At 38.8% G+C, this 24,505-nt stretch overlaps 2 long non-coding RNA genes across 3 annotated transcripts in view; one reads left to right on the plus strand and one right to left on the minus strand.

Moving 5' to 3' along the window:
- The first annotated feature begins 337 nt into the window (after positions 1 to 337).
- The window catches only part of LOC128853907 (uncharacterized), a 126,777-nt gene continuing 102,609 nt past the window's right edge, over positions 338 to 24,505 (plus strand). Inside the window, exons 1-2 of the long non-coding RNA XR_008452727.1 lie at positions 338 to 481; positions 4,199 to 4,346. This is a non-coding gene — a long non-coding RNA (uncharacterized LOC128853907). The remainder of the gene's footprint in view (positions 482 to 4,198; positions 4,347 to 24,505) is intronic.
- Positions 7,603 to 22,414, minus strand: LOC128853909 (uncharacterized). 2 transcript variants are annotated; one of them, XR_008452729.1, is made up of 4 exons: positions 22,324 to 22,414; positions 21,871 to 22,231; positions 10,506 to 11,164; positions 7,603 to 9,283 (listed from the first exon to the last, which is right to left on the minus strand). It is a non-coding gene; the product is annotated as an uncharacterized LOC128853909 (long non-coding RNA). The 2 variants fall into 2 exon arrangements; XR_008452728.1 differs by having other exon boundaries at positions 7,608 to 9,283; positions 11,070 to 11,164; positions 22,324 to 22,409.

The raw sequence follows: 24,505 nt of genomic DNA on the forward strand, positions 1-24,505 counted from the left end.
TAACAAGCAGTAACCGGCAACTAGTTTAATTAGTCTGGGTCGCGTTGGTTTTTTTCCTGTAGAGCCTTTACAAATGAGGAGCAGTCCAAGGTGGGAGGAGGAAGCGAGGAGCGGAAGGGACAGGGACAGGGAATGAATGAATGAATGGTGGGGGGATAACAAAGAGTCAGGTGCAGTGCTGCATGTGCCTTGCTGACAGATGGGTTCGGGTTTTTTGTTGGTTTTTTTTTTGTTGGTTTTTTTTTTTTTTTTTTTTTAAACGCTCCTGTAGCCATTACATAAGCAAATGGAAAAGCTGTGGAAGCAAAAGGCAGGTTTCTAGCGGCAGCTGTGGAAGAGGCGTGTGCGTTGCATCGGGAAGAGCCCGTGCCTGTAGTGATGGAGAAGGTGGTACCAGGCAGTTCTGCGGGGCAGCAGATACCTCCTCTGACTTTGCTTTTTTTCCCCGCTGCAAAACAGCCTGCTGCTTCCCTGGGTGAAGGTAACATCCCTCTTAACGCGTTTTTGGTTGCTTGGTTTTTTTCTTTGGTTTGTTTTTTTTTTTTTTTTTTTTGCTAGTTTGCCATGTTAGATAAGACCGTGACTTTGATGTCTTCTTGGTGCAGTTGCAAAGCGAAACAAACCAGGGCAAAGACAGGGATTTCATCTACAGCCGGGATGATGGGGGGGGGGGGGGAAGATCAGGATATGATCAACACCACTGAAAAATGGCAGGAGAATAATGTTTACTTTTGAATATATGGCCTGCTGCCAGGTTGGCGCTGGTTTTTAGGTTAGCAGAGGTTGGAGGAAGGGCCAGACTGAGGCGTGGCTAGCTGCTGTCAAGGAAAAAAAAAAAGAAAAAAGGGCTGCAAATTGCTGTTCTCAGCTATTTTTTCCTCTCCTCTCTTCCCCCCCTCCTCCCACCCTCCCCCGGAAAAAAAAAAAGGCAGTGCTGTCTCTTAAGGCTATTAAAAATGATGCAGAATTTTAACCATCTGCTGTACCGGGTACTCTTTGCTGGTGCTGCAAAGCTCTGTTTTCATAAAAGGAAGAAATTGCAAAGCTTTCCCAATTAAAAAAACCTGCTTTTTAAGCATGTCAATATTTAAAAAAATCGTGTCTTTAAAGAAAGATTCTTTTAGATTGCAAATCGACAAATGTGTATTGCCAGAACCGAAATATTTTTAGCCCGTAGTGAAGGGGTTTTTCACCCAAAGGGACTCAGGTGTGCGGCTACAGCACCTACCGCTGCTTGGGAGATGTGTGAGCAATGCAAGAATCAGGACGGGGACAGTGATATAAGCAGATGTATTTATAGACTTGTGATATTTTTGTTTTCAAGGCTTGCTGTGGAAGCGTGTGAGGTGTAGCCGAATGCAGCAAAGTCATGGCTTGCACTTGATCGGCTGCATATACACAGACAGGAATGAAATTATTTAATGAGTAGCACAGAGACCGGCAAAGGAATCGTACCACTGATACGGCCTCCTGAATTATATGTCCAGTGCACAAAGGAAGAGAAGTTTTAAATAGTAATAGATGGGGAAAAATGCTTTTGAAGTGATGAAGCTTAAAGAAGAAAATGGCAGGAATCTTTAATGTGGTATTCTTAATGTCTCATAAATTAGATTAACTATTTAAGTGCCACGAACAGCAAATTAAATATTTCAAATAATCATAAATCGGAATATAATGTTTGTCTGGAGGAAGAGCTGAGAAAATTGGAGGTTATTGCCTCAGAATTAATCTATGAATTTAAGATCAGTTAGCAAGTTATTGGAAAAAGAGATTGTAGCGAAATATTTGAGACATGCATTTCCCTTGAAAATGTAGTTTGCGTTTTCTCTTTTAAGATCTGTCAATACTAGATTGTTATCTAAAGCCACTGATTATTTGTAACTGGGAGGTCTGTATATTCTTTAAACAAAACATCTGCAATCTCTAAATGCATGTTAAGAAAGGCATTTACTTTCTGAAGCCAATATAGAGGCCCAGTTAAACCTCTTCATTCAATTTTAATTGAAAAAAATAATAATAAGACTATGTTATTTTTAAGGCTGAAGGTCAGGGGCTGAATTTTGTCACCTGTTGCCTACCACAGAAAGAAAAAGGGGAGGGGGGAACAGTTACTGATCATACGAGTTGCTGTTTGTCATTTCATTACTGCTCAGCAGATAAAAGAGCCTCTTTTTTCTCCTCCACTTGTAGGTGCCACATAAAATTGTACACACTGTGTTTGCTTCAAATAGTGCCAGAGAAGCATTATGAGGTGTTTAGTCACAGTTTGGATGTGGTATTGGGAGAAAACAGTGCGGGAACCGTGGGCTAGATTTTCAGCGTAATAGACCTTGTAATCCAAGGCTGCCTAAATCCCAAACTGGTATCCAGGCAATGCTGAGACACTAAATTCTCTGTTCACTTTTTGTTCCAGTGTTATCTACTGAACATTTTCCTTTCTTGCAAGGTCTTCAGTATGCCTGGGGATTTTGGTGTTGTGGTTTGTTGTTTTGGTGTTTCTTCCGTTAACTCTTGTATTTCTGTTTGCTCCTCTTCGTGCAGAGCACAAATGCAAACAGTCTGGCATAAATGTGCTTTTCTGACATGGAATATGTGGATGGGAGGGCTTTGCAGGGGATTGTTGTAGACCAGTAAAATAATAATGTGCTAAGATTTTCTTCTACTATGTATTTGGATTTAAAAGTCAGTGTTGTGTATCAGAGCACTTCAGTATGGTCAAAGGTACACATATCACCCAGTATTCTGCAATTAAGGAAAAAAAAAGATTTCTGAATTCAAATGAACATGTCTACAAATACTATGCTATTGTCATTATTCCGCAAGTGAATTGTATTTTGCTGTATGTGCAAAATACAGCACGTTTACTTTATCTAACCCTGCATTATACAGGCTTTGGGATTTCAAAATTGTATATTGGAAATCTATTTGGATATAAGATTAGAGGAAACTGTGAACACCCCTACTAATAATGAACGTGGATCACATGTTTATAAGAGCAATTTTCTGTGGGTGTGGAATCAGACATGAATAAATATGTAGTAGTTGCTGGGATACCGTTATTTTGTATATGGCATTATTTAATACAATACCTGTAATATACATTGTCATCCCCTAATACCCATCTCAATATAACCTTAACATTTTTATTTTAATATCAGTTTGCTCATTCAGCAAACATAGTAGCATGAAGCTGTGGATTCAGGTTACATATTTAGTTCCAAATTTAAATAAACAAGCAGCGTATTTCAATATTAATTCCACACTGCTAATGATAGCTGAACAATAATACCTTTGTGCACTTGTTTGCAAAAAATTGAGCTTAAGTTGCTGAACTCTAAATACTGTGGTTTTACTTTGTTGTTGAATGATAGAGCTGATTATTTGAAAAGAAGCGAGTATTTTTTTAGATACTGGGAAAAGTTGATATTATCACTCTGTTCAGATTCAATATTCTCTGGTGAAATGGAATATGAAATGTATTGTAATTACAGTGTCATTTAAATAACGAATTAAAGCCAGCAGATGCTATGATATGCAAAACAGTTTATAGGAATAATCAATTTCCATATAGTTTCATGTACTGCCCAATTATTGATAAAATAAAATTTATGAAATATAAGAATAAGGACGTGGGATAATATTCATTATACAGTATCATTAACTTTGCTGAAGATACTGTGATCCAAATAATTTGATAGTCTGGGTGAGGTTATGAGGGATACATAAGCCAAGAAAGTTTTACTCGAGGGATTTTTTTTTAATTTTTTTTTTTAAAAAGTAAGGTCAGAGTTAACCAGAACTGCCTGAGTTTCAAATCCACTGAAGAGAGAACGTTTTTCTAAACTTGTCTTACGTTGTAATACTATTAGAAAAATACATAGGCTTGTCCAAAGGTGCTCTGAAAAGCCTCCAGTTTGTGAATTTTTTTCAATACCGGTGCAAAATGTGTTGTTAAATTTTAGAAGGAGATAGAGGGCTTGATTCTGCTGTCAATATACAACACTTCTAATGATGTTTCCTGTGATTTGAATAGAGAGCCAAATCAGGCCTACCAAATCTGCTTGACATGTAACAGAAAATACAGATATATGTGTGCAAATATATTTATTTGTTTCTAATCTGCCTAATTAAATCGGCAATGCAGTATCTGGTGTCCTTTAAAAATGTAGTGTGTTTGTTGCTTTTTTTTTTTTCCCAGGATCTGGCATAGAAAGGATTTTGTGGTCAGTGGAAAAAAATGAGGAAGAGGAGGGTGTGGCTGCCACTCACAGGACCTGGCCCTGCTGAGGGGCACTGGCTTGTGGAGATGCGGTCCTTCATCGTGACAAAATGAAGACTTCTTTTAGGTAAAACAAAAATACTTTATTTTTTTTTTTTAATAAGAAATCAAGTAAGCATGTAACCCTCTTATTTCTTAATGCATATTTCTGAAGGATGGTCAGTTGTCCTCACTTGAGTTCAGTGGCTTTATTTGCATCTTGTTTTGCCGTAGATTTCTCAGCAATTTCACTAATCATGACAAAACCCACAAAAGCTATTTCCGACTTTACAGAGTAATAAGTTAAGTGGTTTGATGTTTTGTTTATTCTGAAAATCCAACAAGGGACTGGTCCTGTAGGCTCTAGAATGTAGCTGTACGCACTTCTGAATTTTTATTTCCGTGCAGTATGCTGCAGCATGAGCCCCTGTACTGGCACATATATATATGCCCAGAGAGATTTTCATCTGTCATTCTTTATATTATGACAACAATTATAGGATCACAAAAGGCTGGAATGAGGCTTTGAGAATATTTTTACATAACAGTTCTTGAGGGATAAGATTTTGACTATTTCCAGTAAAACTATATGCAATTTTTTAAGATGTAGTCCACACTTGTTGTAAGAGCTTTTTGTTAATCGTGCTTATTTACAATCTTGACTCTGTATAGTTTATGTTAAAGCTGTTTTTTTTTTTCTTCTGCTGCTGCCACAAATATATTTGGAAAAAGTGTGACTTATACTGTGAGTGAAGATGGAGCTGACGAAACTTCTTCAGCTGTATAACCACTTAGAGGTGTGGTTACAGAATCTGCTCCTTCATCTCCTGTCTTATATTTGAGCTCATCATCTCTTAATTAAGTCTCCTTGTTTTCCTTTGAAGAGCAGCGGTGTGTGGGTTGTGGTGAGGTATTATCACAGTTTGGTTGAATTGTTAGCCGCAAGACTGAAGGCCAAGTGTAGCAAACCACCGTGCGAGTGGCAATAGCCCAGCATCTGACACACATCTTGGAGTCTCTTATTATTAAACGGGTTTTGTGAACAATGATGTATGGATGGGGGGAAAAAAGATAATAAATTAAACAAGGAAAGGGGGAAAAAGTAAAATAAACGAGGAAACATATTTGTATCACAAAACAATATTTTATAAAATAGGTTTTTGCTAATTATTTGTGGGGAGAGGAAGAGCAGGTGGCAAAGTAAACATACACTTTTATTTTTGTAAAAATTGAGTGAAGCATTGATAGTATTGTATCAAACACAGGGGCTAGCTTAGAGGAGGAACCATTTCACTTTCATTAAAGTGAGCTTTTCTATTTCTTATTTGTTGCTTTTGACCAACAGGAAACATTTAAAAGTAGAAATTACTGCATTGTATCAAATCCACCATCTAATTAATGCTAAGTCTACCCTGACAGTTCTTACAAAGGGTTTATTGGTAAGAGGATGGAGGGAGAAGATGACCAACATTTGATACTTCTGAAATACCCTGTCCTCATCAGAAAGTGGGCCAGCTAGATCCCTTGGCCATTCCTTTATCATGGCTTTGTGCAAAGGTCTTTACAATCTTTCCAGCAAACAGTATTTTTGTAGGCTATGAATAGAACTGTATTCTTTCAGAATCTCACTGATGTCCCTTAATGTTGGATGTGGCACTGATTTTCACATGCTCAGGCTGCACTTTGTAAATTAACATATTCCCATACTTTGAATTTACCTTATTTAATTTAACTGAATAATCTCCCATTCAAGAATGGAAGTAGGTGAGAAAGTCAAACTGATTCCTGACTTTCAAAGTACGTATCTCTGTTGTGTTCCCTGTTGCTCGTGTGCTTGCTAGCATAAATAGTTAAATCACTTTATGTCTTCGTATATCGCAGGTTTTTTGTAAGCCAAATCATTTGGGTCACCTGCCCTAGCACTCCAGTTACTTCTGTAGTTATAATGAGGTAAGGTAAAAAGAACGGTAGATAGCATATACCTGCCAGGGAAATACCTTCATGGAGAATATTACAAGGGTAATGTTTTTAATACAGTATTCCGTGGGGTTTTTTTGCATGCATCGTAAAACTTGGCTTATTCAGCATTGCTGCATATACATGAAAGCTTGTTATGACGGCGCCCAGGTCTTTTCCCTTTGCAGAGAATGTTGCAATATGATTTCCTTAGCAATTACCAAAAAAATTATTTATCATGTTTCACATTCACTAAATTTTGTTAAACTCTTCAGTAACACAAATACATTCCCCTCACTTGTCAGTTTTGTCACTCTGTTTTACAGCTGATCTTCCCAGACCATTAACTAAAATTCAAAGCTGATAACAGCATAATATCTGCATGCAACAACTATTGACCTTTTTCTTCTTAAAATGTCTTCTTAGTCCTACATTTTGCTTTTGGCTGCTTAGCTCATTTCTAATCACGTCTCCAACTTTCAGTTACTCTTACTCTGTTTTCTTTATGGTCTTTATGAGTCACAGTATCAAAGCCCTTTTGAAAGGCCAAATAAATAATAATTTCTTCTGTGGATGCACTCGAAATTAAAAAAGACATATTTTTCACTGTGTTAGCAGTGTTATTTTTTCTCTCCATCATGTAATCTCTGCTTAGGCATTAAAGTAATAATCTTTTAAAGTAGCCTTTCAGATGGTTTACTGAATGCAAGATTTCATTGGCATGTAATGCCAATAGCATGTGCCTGTTTTTAAGGAGTCCTACCCTTTCATTCCTTATAGGAGAGTGTGTATTTTTGTTGGAAAACCCTGCATCCAACCTTGAGCTGCTGCAGAAATCCTGCCTGTGTATGTAGTCCTCACAATGGCGAGCCTTTTTAATTTATTCAGCACTTTCTGGTTTTGTATCTGCTGTTCTTTTGCTATACTTGCAAAAGAATTGATTAATGGGATTTGCTGTCTAGATGGACTAGGCAATTTGATCGCCCCAGTATCATAGATTTTTCTACCTGTGTTAAGCCAGATAATTTTTTTTTAAGCTAAAATGTACCTTTGGGGCTATTTGGATTTGTGAGCATTAGAAAAGAATAAGGTGTTATCTAAGGGACAATATTGCTCCACCCCAAGAACCACACAGACTATGCAAGAATTTTGTGTCACAAGGTCATGTTTCCTCTGTGTTAGTGTTCGAGAGAAGGGACACGTTATTCCATAACTTATTCCATAACTCTTAGGAGTGTGTTTTTTACTTCCCGTCTTGGGGGGAGAGTACTGTTGTCTGGTATGAAGGTGAAAGAGAACTGGTAAATGAAAGACTAGGAGGTATAATCTCGAATTTCTGTGAGAAGAAGTAGTGGGTATACAGCTTTATTTTTCCTTTCATACACCAGATCAGGAACGCAGCTAACATGAAACACTAATATGGTTATACAGGGTGAGAAAGGGTGAGTTTACTCTTTTGCATGACTAAATATCTTAAGGTCCTAATCAGCAGTTATCTTTTCTGCAGTGTTTTTCCTCTTCTTTATTCAATCCCTTTGTTTCCCAGTACTATTTCAGACTTGTCAGACAATTGCTGTTCAGTCTTCCTGCTTCTAACGTATGTCAATAAATTGTCCTTATGGCTTTGGTTCAGCCCTTATGCTCCCAATCTCCACTTTAAGTATTAATTTGTAAGTATATTCTTTTTTCTAGTTGCTTGAGTTCAGAGCTTTTGTTTGTACCTTCTTGCCTCAACCTATTACAAAGCTTTTATCAGTACTCAGACTGCCCTTGTCCACCTACTTCTGTGTTTAGAGATTTTGTTACTTTTTTTTTTCCTGATGGATGCGCTATGCCTGCGTAATCTTCCATGCACAAAAGCGGAGTGTTCCCTTTGAAGTCAGTGGGAGGATTCGATAAACATACAACATGACAGTATGGTACTCTGTTTCCAGGTAGCTTATTTTAAATACCTGCTGTACATCTTTTGGTTTTCCCGGAGTGATTGTATTGCTCTGGACACAGGCTTTTCTAAACTTGTCTGTGAAGGTTTTCTGACTCCACTGTTCTTTATTTGACCCTTGGTATATAATAAAAAGCCTACTATTTCTATGTTAGATTTTGAGGAACAGCAGACACTAGAAAGTCTTGTTAGATTCGGTGGTTTCAGGCACAAAAGTGGACAGGTAAGAAAATGTATACGGCCATTATACTGAGTGCCAGCTTTTCACCCACCTGCAGTGGGAGCACCACCCATCATGGTGCAAACACATGGTTTGGAACTTTCTTCATGCTTGGCCCTGTTGGAATCTGTTGTGAGCCATCTGGGCTAAACCCCGTGCTCCCCAGTGGGACATGTATGCTAAGAAGGCTTTCTCCTTTTGGTTTTCCCGATGACAGTAAGTTTCCCTCTCTTTCTACTGGAGTGAGGAAACATCAGAAACCGTAGGAGTAAGGAACAGTCATGGTGGGTGAAGAAGGAAGTTATTCTGTTATTTTTATTGAATTTTTTATTTCATTTATGCGTTCACATCTTTTTAAAAACATTTGAAATGCATGTGTTCCTGCTATGAAGAAGCCTACAAACAGGGAAAGTGACTTCTTGAATGTCCTGAACAGGAGTGCAAAGAATCTTCCTTCCTTTTCCTCTCTGATGCTGGAGGATGCAGGGCTAGCAGAAGAGATGGAAAGGGCATACCAGCGTGTGTGCAGGCTGGCTATAAAGAGACCCCAGCTTGCCACATTTTATGCATTAATTATATGTTGCTAGAGACTAGAAAGCTAAGATACTTAGCAAGAATTGATACTTGGCTCCTTTCACACACCCAACCACCCCCCCCAACAAACTCCTGTGCTTCTCTAGGACTTTGTTTTATGGAGTCTGGCACTTCTGGTCCTCCTTTCAAAGTTGCTGGCATGATGGGTGAGCTGGTGCTAATTTCAACGCGTTTAGCCCCTGTGGGGTTTGTTTGTGGTGCCGAGTGCCCTGTGCCAAAACTTTGATCAGCTTGGAACCCCTGCTTGGCCTTATTCCTGTTATTTTCTTCTGGAACCTTTAGCAATGTTCAGCTTCATCAGAAGTGCTTCTGCCTGAGGGTAGAGAAGAGAAAATGTTTTAGTCTAGACCACTCCCTCCCACGTGCTCTTTTTCTCCCATCCTGGTTGAATAACTGATGGTAACATCTGCATCCCAGTGAGCCATGTCATCACAGATGAGGAAACCAAGGCACAAAGCAAAAACTGGGATCAACCAGCAGGCCAGTGGCTTAGAGGCAAGAATGGCAGGGAGACAATCCAGTATACTGTCTCATTGGCCACGCTGCCTCGTGTATGTTACCAATGCAGCTTTAGATGTTTCAAGAAATGCTTCTGTTAATATATTTCACATTAATAATGATGTTGTATTATAAAAGAGCTGGTAACAGAAAGCTTAAACACAAAAAGAAGTGCTTATTTAGCGTGATTAAGCCTAGCTATTAGCATACATGAATTCTCGTAGGTACCATATTTTTAGTTAGTTTTTCCTTGGTTTCTTCTTTGCAAGTGAACCATTCTGGAGGTAGCAATTGTCTGCAGCGATAGGCAAGTTCTCTGCTTATCCACATACTACAGGATACTTTAAGATTCACATTTATAATCACTACAAAGGATTTTACTTTATAATAACCATTTCAATACTCAAACAATTTTATAGATCAACTCAGAACTTTTCAAAAGGAGATAAAAAAGAAAAAAATTATAGTGAGGTGATAGTTTTCGCTTAAAATGTTTGTATAACTTTAAAAACAACTCCAAAACATCTGGCTAGCTGTGCAGAAATTATCCTGGTATCAGAAGGAAGGCCACGTGAAGCTCACACATACTTTTGCTCAGGAATTAATGTGCCATTGAACCTTGGCAGCTTAAGGTGTCTCTGTTTTGAAGAGGGGGTAGGGAGGGAAGTCAAATGATTTAGTGACTGAAGAGAGTTGCCACTTGCGTGAGCTCCATCCCTAGGGATATGACCTTTTTAATCCTCTTTAGTTAATGTATTGGTGATCTTTACTTAGGCAGAGTAAACAGTGCTGTTCTGAACAAAGGGGAGGTCATGCTTCCTGCATTACACTCTGACCCAGGGGTCGCGGCCTTTGTTCACTTCTCAATGGGAATTGCTCTCAGAGGGCCACCACAAAATGGAGAACTAATTTAGGCACGTGCTGGCAGAGAATGGCAGAGTATCAGGTTTGCCTGCCCCAACCTCCAAGCAAGCAGCAGTCACGGCGAGAGTAAAAGTCAAACTGCTTCAAAGAGGATGTGTTAGCTCTTTACTTACCCATGGCTGTAGCACTTAATCCCTTGTTGGACTAAATATATTGCTCGGGTCTTCCCCCTGTGCTGCCTGTAATCCATTTTCTCTGTTTGCAGCCTTGAAACATTGGGTTTTTTTTTTCCCCTCGCTGTACTCTACCAAATGAAGAAGCTTAGACTAGTGAAAATCAGAGAATTTTTCTCTTCAAAGAAAAAGAGAAACCTCCTGAAAATTGCAGCATTAAGCTTGGGCCTCTGAGGTCTCAAAATAAGCATTGTTTCTCAGCCTGTAAGGAAACATGATGCTGTGTCCCAGCAGATTGTATTCATCGCGTTTTTCATAACATTTTCTTTGTATTGCACCAAGTAAATATACACACATGCACACAGAGTCCTGTGAAGCCGAGCATGGTAAGCGTGGGATACTAATCCAAAGTGAACTAGGATGTCCTCATATCACTAATTTTATGCAAAAATGCTGGGGTTTTTTTTGGCTTAAGAAGTAACTGGTGGTAGAATGTGATGCATCTCATTTTTTAGTTGTTGTGACCAAAGAACGTATATAAACATGGTAACCGAGATAAATTACCTGGAAAGCTCGTGTATAGAAAATCGTCACCTTTCACTGAAAGGTGTTTATTGTGGTTTTTCATCTATGTGCTGTTCTTTGCTCGGCTGTAAAATCTGTGAAATACAAGAACAGATCATAAAATAAACTGTAAACACCTCTTCAGTCAAAATACTGCTTCTCCACATTTCTTCCTTCTATCAAAAAAAAAAAAAAGCCCTTAATTGCTGATGACAGCCAAGTTGTGTAAAACAGCAGGGTTAAAACAGCACAAGGGATGTGTGTGTATTGGGGGGAACTTAAAGTGTTGGCATCACAAACAAAAAGTAATGCTATGATAGTAATCTTTGAGGCTTCTGTGGCTGTCGACATGAGTAGGATCAAAGTAAAAAAATGTGTATGACAGTAAATTTCAGCTCTCAGACTTGGGTATTTCTGGGCTTACTGGTTCCTTTTTTCATGTTTTATACCACTATTACTGCCTGGAAGACTCTACCATATTGGCATAATGGAGCATAGAGTAGGTTCCCTTCATGTTACTGCTGATTCAGGGAACAATCCTGCAAATGCTAGTTTCTGTGCTGTTTGCAGTTGTGTTTCTCTTAACTCCTTTTAGACTGCTCCTGTAAGCCATCTGATAGATGCTTCTCAGCCTGTCTCCTCCGTACAACTGTGGGCACCTCTTGTGTCCAGTCCACCTGTGTAGGGTGGGAGGCTTAACTAATGTTGGAAGTGGCTCAGTTGTGCCTGGGGATCGGGAGGATTGTGTGGGCAGGAGATCCCCACCGCCTCCACCTTGCTGGGAGCATCCTTCTCTGGAGGCTTTGCCAAGGCACAGGGCAGGGCTGGACGGAGAGCCTGAGGTGGTGCTCCTGCATTTGCTATGTAGATTTGCCTTCTGTATCAGTCTTTTCTCTCTGAAGAAGACAGCATGCTACTTTCTTGAACTTGTTGCAGGCTTCCAAGCGCTTTTTTTTTTTTCTTTTTCTGCTTTCGGATTATGTGCTGCAATATGGATTTGCCTCATCTAGAATAGTGTCGCTGTCTTTTGTGTAAGACAGAAAATGTTCTTTTTTTTTTCTTTCTTTCTCTTTCGTCAATTTAATTTGTTTTCTTTGCATTCAAGTCATTTAAAGTAAAATGTTACACCTTTGCCTTATTTTCCTTGGAGTTGTATTATTTAAACAAACACTTCCAATCACCTACTCCTAAAATGCATTCTGTAATACTGAAAAAAAAAGCTGTTTGAACAAAAGAAGTGGCCACGCAACTCAAATATCATTCCAGTTTAATGAGAACTTGCATTCCAAGCTGAGCTCAGTGTGAGCAGCAAGTGACACTGACTACAGCAGTACTGAAATCAACCCTTCTGTGTCCTTTATTTGTTACTCAAAATTCCCAAAGTCCACCAACTTTAGATTTTAATGGAAGCCAGAAGGGAAAGGTATACTTGCTATACTCGTTATCCAATAAAAATAATATTGTTAGGTTGGCGTATGTATAATTCTTACTTGTGTTAATTAGTTATAATGAATATGTTTACTAATGAAAATACAAAGTCTATCCCCTTTTACCATGTGTTCTTCAGTAATACTTTTTCGTTTCTGTTATCTGTAGGATTTTAAAGACTGAGGGGAGCATCAAGGCAATGCCAATTGTGTTCATTTTTGGTTTTTTGTTTTCCTTAAAGCATTGGTACGTTGTGCTTTGAAGGTGACGAGCTGCAAGAGAATTTTAAAATGTGGACAGCTGCTTAGAGAAAGAAAAAAAAAAAAAGTAAAAAAAAAAAGTGAATACTCAGCCAATATTAAAATTCTAAAGGATTGCTTTTTCCTCAAAAAGATATTGGAACCTTGCAATAAATATTATAAGTGACTACTTGAAAGGAAACCTAATTTTTCCTGAGTGCAAGTCAACTATTTCAGCATACAATATGATAATATAAGATGTGGTTAGGAGAAATGCCTCTTTTGAAAGCTTCTTAGTAAGTGGGGCCTTTCGGAGATTTTTTTATTTTGGGTGTTCCTGACTCAAAACTTTCAGGATTTGGTTGGTTTTTTTTTTTTTTTTGCTTTACTGTTAAGAAAGAGCTTCATCTCTGGCAAAGTTTGGATTAATAGAAGAGACAGAGAATAGTCTCAGCATTACTATTTCTGGCAGTGTTTTCTCCAGCTACTGTACCTGGTAAAGCTTGATGGTGGTTAAGACTTTCCTCATTTTCTAGACCAAGTTGTTACTGAAATTAGAAATATGAATTACTGTATTATTTTTCTAAATTAAAAACTGTTTCCAAATGTGACCCCTGCTGTGAAAACTAAGAACCATTCATAATTAACAACCTCTTCTGTTAATCAACTGTTGTACACCTGTCTGTTCTGCTTTTAGTATTAAGCCATTTCTGTTAGCCCATTTGTTTCCTTGATGCTTTGGATAATGATTTACAATATATCAGTTTATCTAAGGAGAGAAAAACATGAAAAATTAAAAAATAGTCTTATGGAACATGGGTTTAGTCAGGCTTCAGATGTACTGTGGAAATTACTGAGTCTATTCTTTACTTTTTGAAGATAAATATTTTTTTCCTAAGCACCAGAATGCTGGGTATATATTTAGGCCCGGTGTAACTCAGCAAAATTCATTTGAAGCAAATGTTTATTTTTCCGATTTTTCCTCTGGTAAAATCTCTTCCACCTCTTTCCATTGAATACTTGAATAAAAAGAAATATGGGATAGTTTCAAAATGCTGCATGGATACAGATAACTGCATACCATACATTTATGTGTGTGTGATTTTTACACTAATATTAGGATGAGTAGACAATACAAGACAGACTTCAGTGGCACCTGTAAAAATAAAAATGCTGCTTCTCTGTGAAAGAGCATTGCTATATTTTTCTGCAGTACAACACCACCATCCCTGTGTTTTCCACTGGCATTATCCGCTTTGAAAAAAAAAAATGCAGGACAGCCTCAAAATGGCGTTCTCTGTTAGGAAAAGGCAAAGACGAAAGCTGGAATAACACAGTAGTTCCAGCACAGATTGGCCTTTTCCAGTAAATTTCCAATAAATTTCTTAGACTGATTAAGGTTTTGGCCATTAGCTGACCAGTAAAAGCCGAGCAATAATACTTTAAATCTGCTATTCCTGTAAAAATCTTCCCTTGTATGTACAGGATGCACACATGATTGTATAGCAAAAGGATAAGTGCAGAATTAAAGCGAAATTGTGTTTTGCGTGTCCCCACAATGATTCTTAAGTATCTCTTTTGCTTTCTCCCCTGCGCTGAAAACCCAGAGTGCTGCCAGCTCAGTGCTGGAACAACATTTTGGTGTACGTGGGCAGTACTGTATTAGCCAAAATCCCCAATCTTTCTGTCAGTCTCCCTCATTGTTTCAGGTCTCATACAGGAATGAGGTCTGATATTGAGGTAGCCCAAGAGCAGTTAGTTGTACGTGTTCTCTGAATGTGGAGATGAGTTGTTACGATAAAGTTGAAGACCTAAAATTACTGCTGACGTAGTGCTGTTACGATCAACTTCTTTTAATAGTTCTTGCTCTATATTTTAGAAATATTAAGATGTTCTAAATGACACATTTATTTGTATAACTAAAAAAAAAAATCCTGAACCATGCCTTCTATGATTTTTCCTGTTACAGTTCAAATGTAACCCTTTGTTAGTTATCTTTAGTCTGCATTATTAAAATATTGTGATTTCTATGGAGCCATATTATGTAAACGTAATATTAATTTGAAGTCTTACTGTAATAGTATTCAGACTTACTGGGTAGTCATAACCTGAGACCATAAATGCATACACACACATACATGTCTGTCTCATGTACAGGTCTAACCCTCTTGCACACGGCACACATGTATGCGTGCGAGCATGCATGTGCAGAAGAGATGAAGTCTGCAATCGTGTTAAAACGGTTGTTGGGGGAAGGAGGACTTGTTTAATTTTCTAACAAATAAATGGTGGTATTAATGCGGGCTTTAGATGACAACTTTGATTTTGGTATTTGGCTTCAAAAGGTTTTGAAAAGCAGATGTATTTCTAATTGAGTCGGGGAGAGTTCTTTATTTTGAACCAAGTCTCACTGTCCTGTTGCCAAGAGGCAAAAGTGTCTTTGTCTTCTCCGCTGCACAATTTTCTTATTAAGTTACTTGCTTGTCCTAGAAAAAAACACTCCAAAGTTTTCTTGAAATTTTTGGTGGACCGAGAAAAATTCATTGCATTACATTTCTGTTGATAACATTTTCTAGGAATATAAATTTAAGACCTGCCCTTTTAACATTTCAGTGCTTTTATCATCCATCTAAAATCTCCAGTAGAATGCATTTATGCCCTGGAAAAAATAGTTATATTTGAAACTTGAAATTTCCACAGATTAGTCACTGATACCCCTTGGGAATTTTCAGCATTCTGAAAAGGAAGTGTTTTTAAACAACTGAGAAACATAGTTCACTGAAATAGTCTGGAAGCAGCTTTCCACAATTCAACCACCCCCTCCCACTTTTTTTAAAGGTGATGCCAGTGTTATCATTCATGTTGCACGTTACCAGTGTACACAGCATAGTAACGACTCTATTAAATAGCTTCCTTATAAGAGTGTTTGCATTGGTTCTGTCAGGTTTTAACCATCTTCATTTAAATAAGCTGTATTAAACTATGGCATACACTTAATCTTCATCAAGCAAAATGAGAAATTATGCAGATTTTTTTGCAATTTATTTCCATGTTGCTGGCAACATCAGACTCTCTCTTTAAAGACCATTTCACATTCCGTGTAACGTAAAGGTACTCTAATGTAAAAGTCTGTTCTTTCTGTACGAAGAGAAACAGTTCCTTTCAGAGTGCAGCGCTGAGTTGAGGCCTTGCTGCTGCTGCTGTATCTGCCTGGAGTCACAGAGCCGTCCCTCCACTGCTGCAGCTGCGGATGGTGCAGCGAGTTTGAACTTCTGAGGCACACATCCTAATGCCATGCCTCAGTCCCAGTCTGTGTTTGGGAGCAGGGTAGTTGTCCCTTCAGATTTGCTAACATCCTTTCCGTAGATACTGTTGGTTTTGTCAAATGTGGAATGTGTGTGTATAGATCGTGGAATGCCTAAATGGATCTCTTTGTGGTAATGCATCTTTCTGGACAGAGGAAATACAGGATCACATGTGTGTGTGACATTTTGTTTACTGAAACTGAAAAGTAGCAGAATACTGCTAAAGCTGAATATGTAAATTTAGACATCCATTCAAAATGTAAGAAATTTAATAATGCAAGTGTGACAACTTTAGCAAGTATAACATGACAGACAGGAAGAAAAAACCCAAATGATTCCCAGGAAGACTCTCCATGGAACACAAATTCTGTGAAGTACTGAATTGATGTTCTTTATTTCACAAATATAATTTATACCTGCAACTAATATAAGAATGTAGAAGCCTATATTAACTGTCCAAACACAACTTCTCTCAATAAGATTATTTTTCTCTCAACATGATATTTTATTGTAATGACAATATTTGGACGATATTGTTCACGTGAGGGTTATTTTATTTTTTTTTTAAAGAAGAGGGCTTTTAAATTTACTGGTGTAAATACACACTGTTACAGTCTGAGATTACAGTGGTATTTTAGTTAACTGGGTTAGACAGATGAATCTAAGATCATCTTATGTACCATATATTTTAGTTTTAATAGGCTAAAGAAAAATATTTAATTGAACCATAAAGCTGAAATTGGCTATATAAAATAGATATGATACTCAGCTCATAAGCAGATCATATCCCTATGAATTCTGTACCTACAACCATTTTGGATTAGGTAGCTCTGTGTACTAAATAACTGCAACTATGCTATGAAAGTGTTGCCATAATGGGCATCCCCTTTTATTTTCTTACAATTTAGGTATTTTTTTTGTCCTTACTAACATCTCACTACCAAAAATCCCACTAAGGAATTTCTGTTGTCTGTCAGTCGTGTTCTCTTTACAATTCATTTTGTTCAGAGTTGGAGCACTCTATTGTAATTAAAAAAAAAAAAAAAAAAAAAAGGAAACTCTTAATATCCCAGAACTTGATCACTGGACAATTCCAGACTAGTTTAAAAGCCTTTAAGTAATTTATCATATAAAGGTATTTTAATCCCTTTCTTAGACCTAAAAATTTTTCAGTTTTCATTACAGATTTCATCATGTAGATTTGCTTACTTTTGCAACTCAGCATTTTCTAAAAATTAACATTTTTTTAATAATGTGTTATTTACCTTTCTTTTCCTTCTTTTAATTTTGTTTTTACTTTCAAATCCTCTCAACTCCCCCCCCCCCCCACCCCGCCTTCCCCCAGCAGCTATTTCTGCAGGGTTAAGCAAAGATGTCCATTTAAATAAACGGAGGGCAGCGTTCTACAATCCACTACTTTGTGGATACCAGGAGATAAATATTGCCAGGACAGAGCAGTTGCAGCAGAACTAGAAATGCCAGTCACTGCTGAAGGTAGAGCGGTATCGGATGCTCCAAGCCTCGCAGCGTTCCAGGCTGCGGGCTTGGCTCCGGGAGCCCGGCGTTTACCCTGAGCAGAGGAGGGGAGGCTGCACCTTCTGCTGGGGACTATGGGGAAGGTGCTGGATGGGGTGCTGGGCAGGGGGAGAGGCGTGGGACAGCCGGGAAGAGCCAGGGAGAGTGATCCGGAGCGTGGAGCTGCATCCTCTGCCCTGTAAGTTACATCTCTCAGAGCCAGGCTGGCTGCACGGTCAAGTTCAGTTCCAATAAAGCTAAAGTGTGGTGCATGACAGCTCGCTTCTCAACTGGGCACAAAACTCTGCCACTGCTTAGTTTGCAGCTTGCACCTCCTTCGCAAACACGTATTTGCAGCTGGGTTTGCCTCCAGGAACTTTGTGGTGTGCTCACGGTAAAGGAGCAGAAGCCAGTAAATAAAATCTTGTCCTAGGCTTTGATTTGTTGCTGCTGCCGATGTGAGTTTTCATTAGTAAGCATGTCATATAAGCAAAATATTAATACCATCAGTTTCAAGTGTACATCTGTACAGTAAAAAAAAAAAAAAAAGAGGAAAAAAGTAGCTGCAAGTTAAAATTGTGTTGGTAACACCCTTTAAAAAACTGCTAATGCCATGCACAGTTTAATGCCTCCTTTCTCTAAAAGAAAAAAATAAATAAAAACCAAAACACTTGTCCTACTGCCAGACTTTCATTTGTGTTGATACCAGTTTAATGCCAAGTTTGCTATAAAACATTACTGTTAAAATACAGTGTATTGAAGGAAGCATTTTTGCTAAATGCTTCATTATGTTTCAAAGAGAAGAATGTGGAAATATATCCTTGTTTAGCTTGGAATCACTTATTTCAGGACTGTCTTTGTTTGGAATTTAAATGTTCTCCCCCCATAATTTAATACACTACTGATCCATTGCAATTAACATGAATTATTCAACAGTAGAATAGAACTTTCCCAAGTAACCTGTGCAATGTGTAGTTATTGTCCTTTCTATTAAGGGTACACCAGCTATAAACCCAAAGATCACATTTGGTCCGTCTAGAGGAAGATGGACAAGACTGTTTTGCTACTACTATTATTATTATTATTATTATTATTATTATTATTATTATTTTCAATCCCTGGAAAGTGTCTTTAAAAGAAAAAGCTGTCTAAATATTAAGTGAAGCTACTCTTGCTGTGTTTTTTTATAACATGTACTAGAATAATTTTAATGATGTGAATTAAAAAAAAAAAACCTAAACGTGAATTTATACTTTTCTGGATAGCTTAATCCTAAAAAAAATTGATATGTTTGGTTGCATTGTTTTTAATCATGTACCTGATCATTTTTTTTTTTAACATTTCTGGAGGTTGTCAGATTGGAAACAACCCTTCATTGAAAATGAGTTGTAATATTGAGAAAGAAAAAAATCATAGATCTGCTTAGAGCTGACTTTAGTTTTGATGCCCGTATCACATAAAACTGAGATGAAAGAATAAGACATATCACTCTGAGTTAAAATATAAGCAAATTAATTTGTGTATAGCAGGAGTATCTGTAATGAGTTTTGAACAGACAGAACTTGTGATAAGGGGAGAGAGGTTATGAAATCATGTAACAGTATAAATTGTAGTGTGAAAATATTGGCTTATAACTATTTACATAATTTGAACTTACACAGGCATGATGAATCTTAAAAAAATGCTTCCACTTCCCTTTTTTGAATTCCATTTTTATTAGGTGAAGCTTACGAGTTGTACTTAACTTCATTGTTTTCCTCTTTCCTTATTTTTTAGTACTGCGGTAACCTAAAGTTAGATGACTTTCAATCTTATTTTACAACTGTGGTGACAGATATAATGCATTATATATCTCCTTGAAGAACGATAACTTTCAGTGAATGAATCTGAGCCATAATTGTGTAAAGGCTATGCACTTTTAACCCTCCAAATACTCAAGAATTATCCTAGTTATGAGACCAGCAAAATCAGAGGTGAAACTCGGCTGTTTTCACATTCATACGAAAAGTGAGAAAGGAAAGGATAGATAAGGAGAGTAAAGAACAAGAAGTGTATTTTCACATAGAAAGTACAAAAATAAATAAGGAGCTAAAAATAGTGTCTGAGAAAAAAAGAGGGAAAGTCATTCAGAAAACCTATTAAATGCCAATAAAATGCTACCAAATAAGCTATTAATATACTTGAGTCTGATCCTTCCCTAAAACACAGGTCTGTCTTTTGTATTACATTGGCTTTAAAAGTTGTTGAATGCAGTACTGCATATGTTCTCTTTTTTTCTGAGCAGGGTTAACATTCTCATTTGTGCATGTTCCATTAATATAAATACGAAAAATTAATGTCATGCCATTATTTTTGGACAAAATGATAAGAGTTTTAGCTGGACATTATGGCTGACTGCTGCAAAGTCTGTTATCCATAAATTTTGCTTGCTTTTGCTTTTTAAGCATCCAGAATTTATGCATACACATCCTCTGCATCCACAGTCTATATGCAATAGATACCGAAGTTATTAGAAGAGGTCAGAATTACTAGATGTTATTTTACTCAAATGAAAATTTGTGGGAAAGTTACTGTTTAAATGTCTTGTCAGCTGTGTCCTGATAATACCTAGTATGCTTTTACTATAAATCCCTAAAAATAAATATTAAAAACATTTTGTGGTTTCACACCATTACAAAAAAAAAAAAAGTTGGTAGGGGTAAACCATAAAACATATATTTGGCTTGCAAAAGAAATGTTTACTCTCCTCAGAAAGCCACTTTCCTGAGATCTGAGGCTGGATAAAAACGTGTAGCAGAGGTTCCTTAAATATGCTACTGCTGTAGTTGTTCAAGAAGTGGCACAGCCACCCTGTTCGGAGAAACCCACATGTGCCACCCTGTGCTTTTCTAAATGTGGCTAATAGTGGGAATTTTAACTGAGCAAATAGGATTAAAGTCAGGCCTGAAAACAATGAGATGGGTTTTCATATACTCGATGATGTATAGGTATAAAGTATTTTCTATCAAAGACAGTATATATTCTTAGTAGAGCTTGGTTTTGGCAGCCTTACCATTTAGGCAGCGTATGTACAGCTCTTGCAATTGCTTGTAATACTACAAGCTATAATATATTATAAATAATTTTAAGTCTTTGCCACTGTCTGTACCACAGCTGATCACTTAAATACTGCATTTTTTAAAATGACCTGTTTGTTTAAGGAGGAAATAAATGCATGGTGGAAAAAAAAATCTATGACTCTACAGACCTCTGCTCCGTTTTGCGGGACAGTGCGTTTTTAAGCAGAAGGTTGGAGAGCAGGCTCTTTGGGTGGGATCTGAAAGTGGCAAGAGACAGAAACTCACATCTACTAGTTTACATTTTCCATTGCATATTTTTACTTTTACCTCATGATCAATATTTAGAGGAAAAAAAAAATCAATAAATGTCCTTTTTGCTGAAGAATATTTTACAAAGTCTTAGAAACACATGGTATTGACTTTCCCAGTTAGTTGAAACTGCCTAGTTGGCTTGAAAGTACATCAGGAAAGCAATGATAGCATAAGCAAAACAAATATTAAATGAGAGGGACAACTATGACTTTCCTTAAGTAACCATGTAATCCCTGTTTTCTTATGGTAACATATTTTCCACAAAGAAGACTCTTCAAGGTTGAATCCTGTACAGTCTCCTCCCCCCTCCTTCGCCCCCCCATGTAGAGCAAATCAAATGCCTGACAACGTTTTTTTTGTTAGGAAAGCAAGTAAAAAAAAAAATTTGAATATACCAATAACAGAAAAAGTATATATATTTTTATTGCAAGAAGGAGATTTCATTGGTTGAGTGAAATGGCGAGATGTGACGCAAAAGGACACTTGGACGGGTAGAAATGCTGATGTATGCCAAAGCAGGCGTACCAAGAAATGCTGTTGCTATGAGAGAAACAGAAGGAGAGAGAGGGAGATCGTGAGAGAGCAAGTTGTTGGAGGCCTTATTTTTTTCCTTTTTGGCTTAGAGCAGAGAGGCTGCAACACCTCCCGCTTCTAGGAGGGAGGGTTTAAAAGCTTTTGGTGGGTATTTTCATGAGACTGAGCTTTAGAGGAGGGGAGGAAAGGCGAGAGAGACGCAGGTCACCTTAGAGTACAAAAGCAATTGGAAAGTAGGAGGCTGTATGTACTAAGCCAATGATCTGTGCTATGATAGATATACAAATTAGTATGACAGATGAAGCAGCTTAGCTCATTATCCACCTGATAGCATTAAGACTTACAATTCAAAATTACAAAATTAAAATGCACGCAGACACAGACAGACATATATTTATAATGACCCCACCTTTTCAGCTTATGAATTATCCAGCTGGGATAGCGACGTCTCTCATGTAACATTCCTAAAGAGCTGCAATAAATTCACCTTGTGAGTCCATTAGCCAGAAAAGGGGGGGAATAATTTGCAGGATTTTTTTTTGTAATTTTTGTGTGTGTGTGTGTGTGTGTGTGTCTCTCTTCTTCGGCAAGAGGGAAAAAAGTTTGTGCTATGAACTTAGCCTAGCAGCTTCTGGAACGTGAGCCAAAAGGGGCAGGAAGTTGTTTTACAATAGCGTTACAGTGATCCGCCACAAATGGAAAAAGCCAAATGTTGGACTCGGCAAAGAGAAAAAATATCCTTCTTCCCCTTCGTTTCCCTCCTTTTGCCCCTGAAGAGAGAAAAAGAGAAAGGCATGTCGAGTTAGAAGGTCTTATTTTTTTTTTTAATTACTTCTTGTAAGTAATGGAAAAATTATCTGACTTGCATATTCCATGGCAAGCACGAGGGAAAGAAGTATCAAAGGGACGTTTAAAAAAATGCACTTGGTAACCAGCAACGGGACTTTTGGCACAATTCCTTGAGTTTGCTTGAGGTTATGGAGGGGGGATGGGAAGAAAAGCAAGTCGACGCAGTACGTTTTCTTTAAAAAAAAAAAATGGGAGGGGGAATGGCCGAGAAACTATATAAAACTTTTTTTTTTTTTTTAAAGGAAATGCGTGTTGATCCTCTGAAGCCGAATCCTCAGGCATTCGTGGCCCGTCTTTGCAGCCCCGATATGTTTTTTTGTGAGTGTGTGTAAGCGCTCTCAATCAAACAGCAATCATGGCAGCTGTTTTTCTTCCAGCACAGCAGTTGAGCTGTCTCGCCCAAATGCTTATCAGCTTTTGACTCGGTGCCAAGAGAGTTATAAGGGCCAAGCAGCCTGAGCTGGGCTGTGCAGCTGGTTTAGAAGTAAGGGCATGAGAAAAACACAATCACCGATGCTTTTTTTTTTTTTTTTTTTTTGTCACATACTGTATTTTACTCTTTTTCGGGGGAGGGGGGAGAATTTTTTTGTGTGTGTGCTGTTTCGTGGTCCTTGCGGACTGCTGAGCTACAGAGAGACACCGAGGTGCGTGTGACTAGAAAGAGGAGCCCTTTTTTCTCCCGTTTTAACCTCGGGAGATGTTTCTGTAGGACCTGCCCCCCCTCTCTGCCTCTCCCCAATGAAAAGCTCCCTTAGCCGCACAGCCAAGCATTATTACGATTCTCATTCTCAGCTCCTTCCCCCCCAATTGCTCTTTTTCTCTTAACCCCACAACTGCTCTTTTTCTCCTACCCCCCTTTGCTTCTTCTGCTTCCCCTCACTGCTCTTCTCCTAACTTCACCAACTGCTCTTCTTCTAACCCCCCAAATGCTCTTCTTCTCCTACCCCTCCAAATGCGCTTTTTCTCCTAACCCCCCATTGCTCTTCCTCTCCTAACTCCCCCATTGCTCCTTTTCTCCCAAGCCCCCCCAAATGCTTTTTCTCCTACACTCCCCCAATTGCTCTTTCCCCTAAACGCCCCCAATCGCCCTCTTCCCCCCAAACACCTCCAATCACCCTTTTCCCCCTAACTCCCCCATTGCTTTTTCTCCTAACCCCCCCCAGCTGCTCTCTTTTCTCTTAAACCCTCCAATTGCCCTTTTTCCCCTACACCCCTGCAATTGCCCTTTTTCTCCTACACCCCCCAACTGCCCTTTTCCCCATAACCCCCACAATGGCTCTTTTTCTCCTAAACCCCCAGAATTTCTTTTTCTCCTAACCCCATATTCTCTCTTCTTCTCCCACCCCCCCCCCCCCCAATTGCCCTTTTTCCTCATCCCCCCCTAACTGCCTTTTTCCCCCAGCCCCCCCGCAGCAGGGCTGTCCCCACGGCGACCCCCGGGCTGCCCGCGGCGCAGGGAGCGGGGGGGATGCTGGTGCTCCGCTCGGTGCCTGCGTGCGATGGGAACGAGCCCGCTCACGCAGGGGCCGTGCCTCTCTTTCATCATCAGCTCTAACCCTGTGCGTTTCGCTAGCTCACGTCCTCCTCCTCCTCTTCCTTAGCCAGATTGCTCCAGTCGCTCACAAGGGGGAGGCTGGACTCTGGGAAAAGGAGGAGGGGGGGGGAAAGAGAGAGAGAAGGTTGCTGCCGCTCGCATTCCTGCTGCAAGGGCCTCCCCTTCAGACGGCCTTTGCCAGAGCAGAACTTTTAAAAATGCTGCAAATAGGATCTTCTTTTCCCTCTGCTTTATTTAACCCTCCTCTCCCAGCTCCGTCTCTCCTGCGCTGAGCTCGGCTCTACTGTAACATCGCAATGGGGAGGTTAAAGCTCCAAGTATTTTCCCCTCCACTGAGCCTTTTCTCTCTCTCTCTCTTTTTTTTTCTCCGTTAAAGAAATTGATTTCTTTGACTGAGCAATGAATCGGGGTTTGCTAGTTTGTATGCTGGGAGTATGAAGGCTTTTATTTGTGGGTTTTTTTTTTTCCTCCCTCGTGTATCACTGCCCACTGCTGCTTATGGAACAAGCCTCTCTCGCTGGCTTTCTCTTTCGTAGGAATATATCTTTTAATGGCTTGTTTTTAATGGCTTTAGGTATCTGCGCCATGTGAAATGGGGCTGGTGAGATCCCCCCAAACCCCCAGTAGTTTGACCATGGCT

The sequence above is a fragment of the Cuculus canorus genome, chromosome 1 (assembly GCF_017976375.1).
Source record: "Cuculus canorus isolate bCucCan1 chromosome 1, bCucCan1.pri, whole genome shotgun sequence".
NCBI lineage: Eukaryota > Metazoa > Chordata > Aves > Cuculiformes > Cuculidae > Cuculus > Cuculus canorus.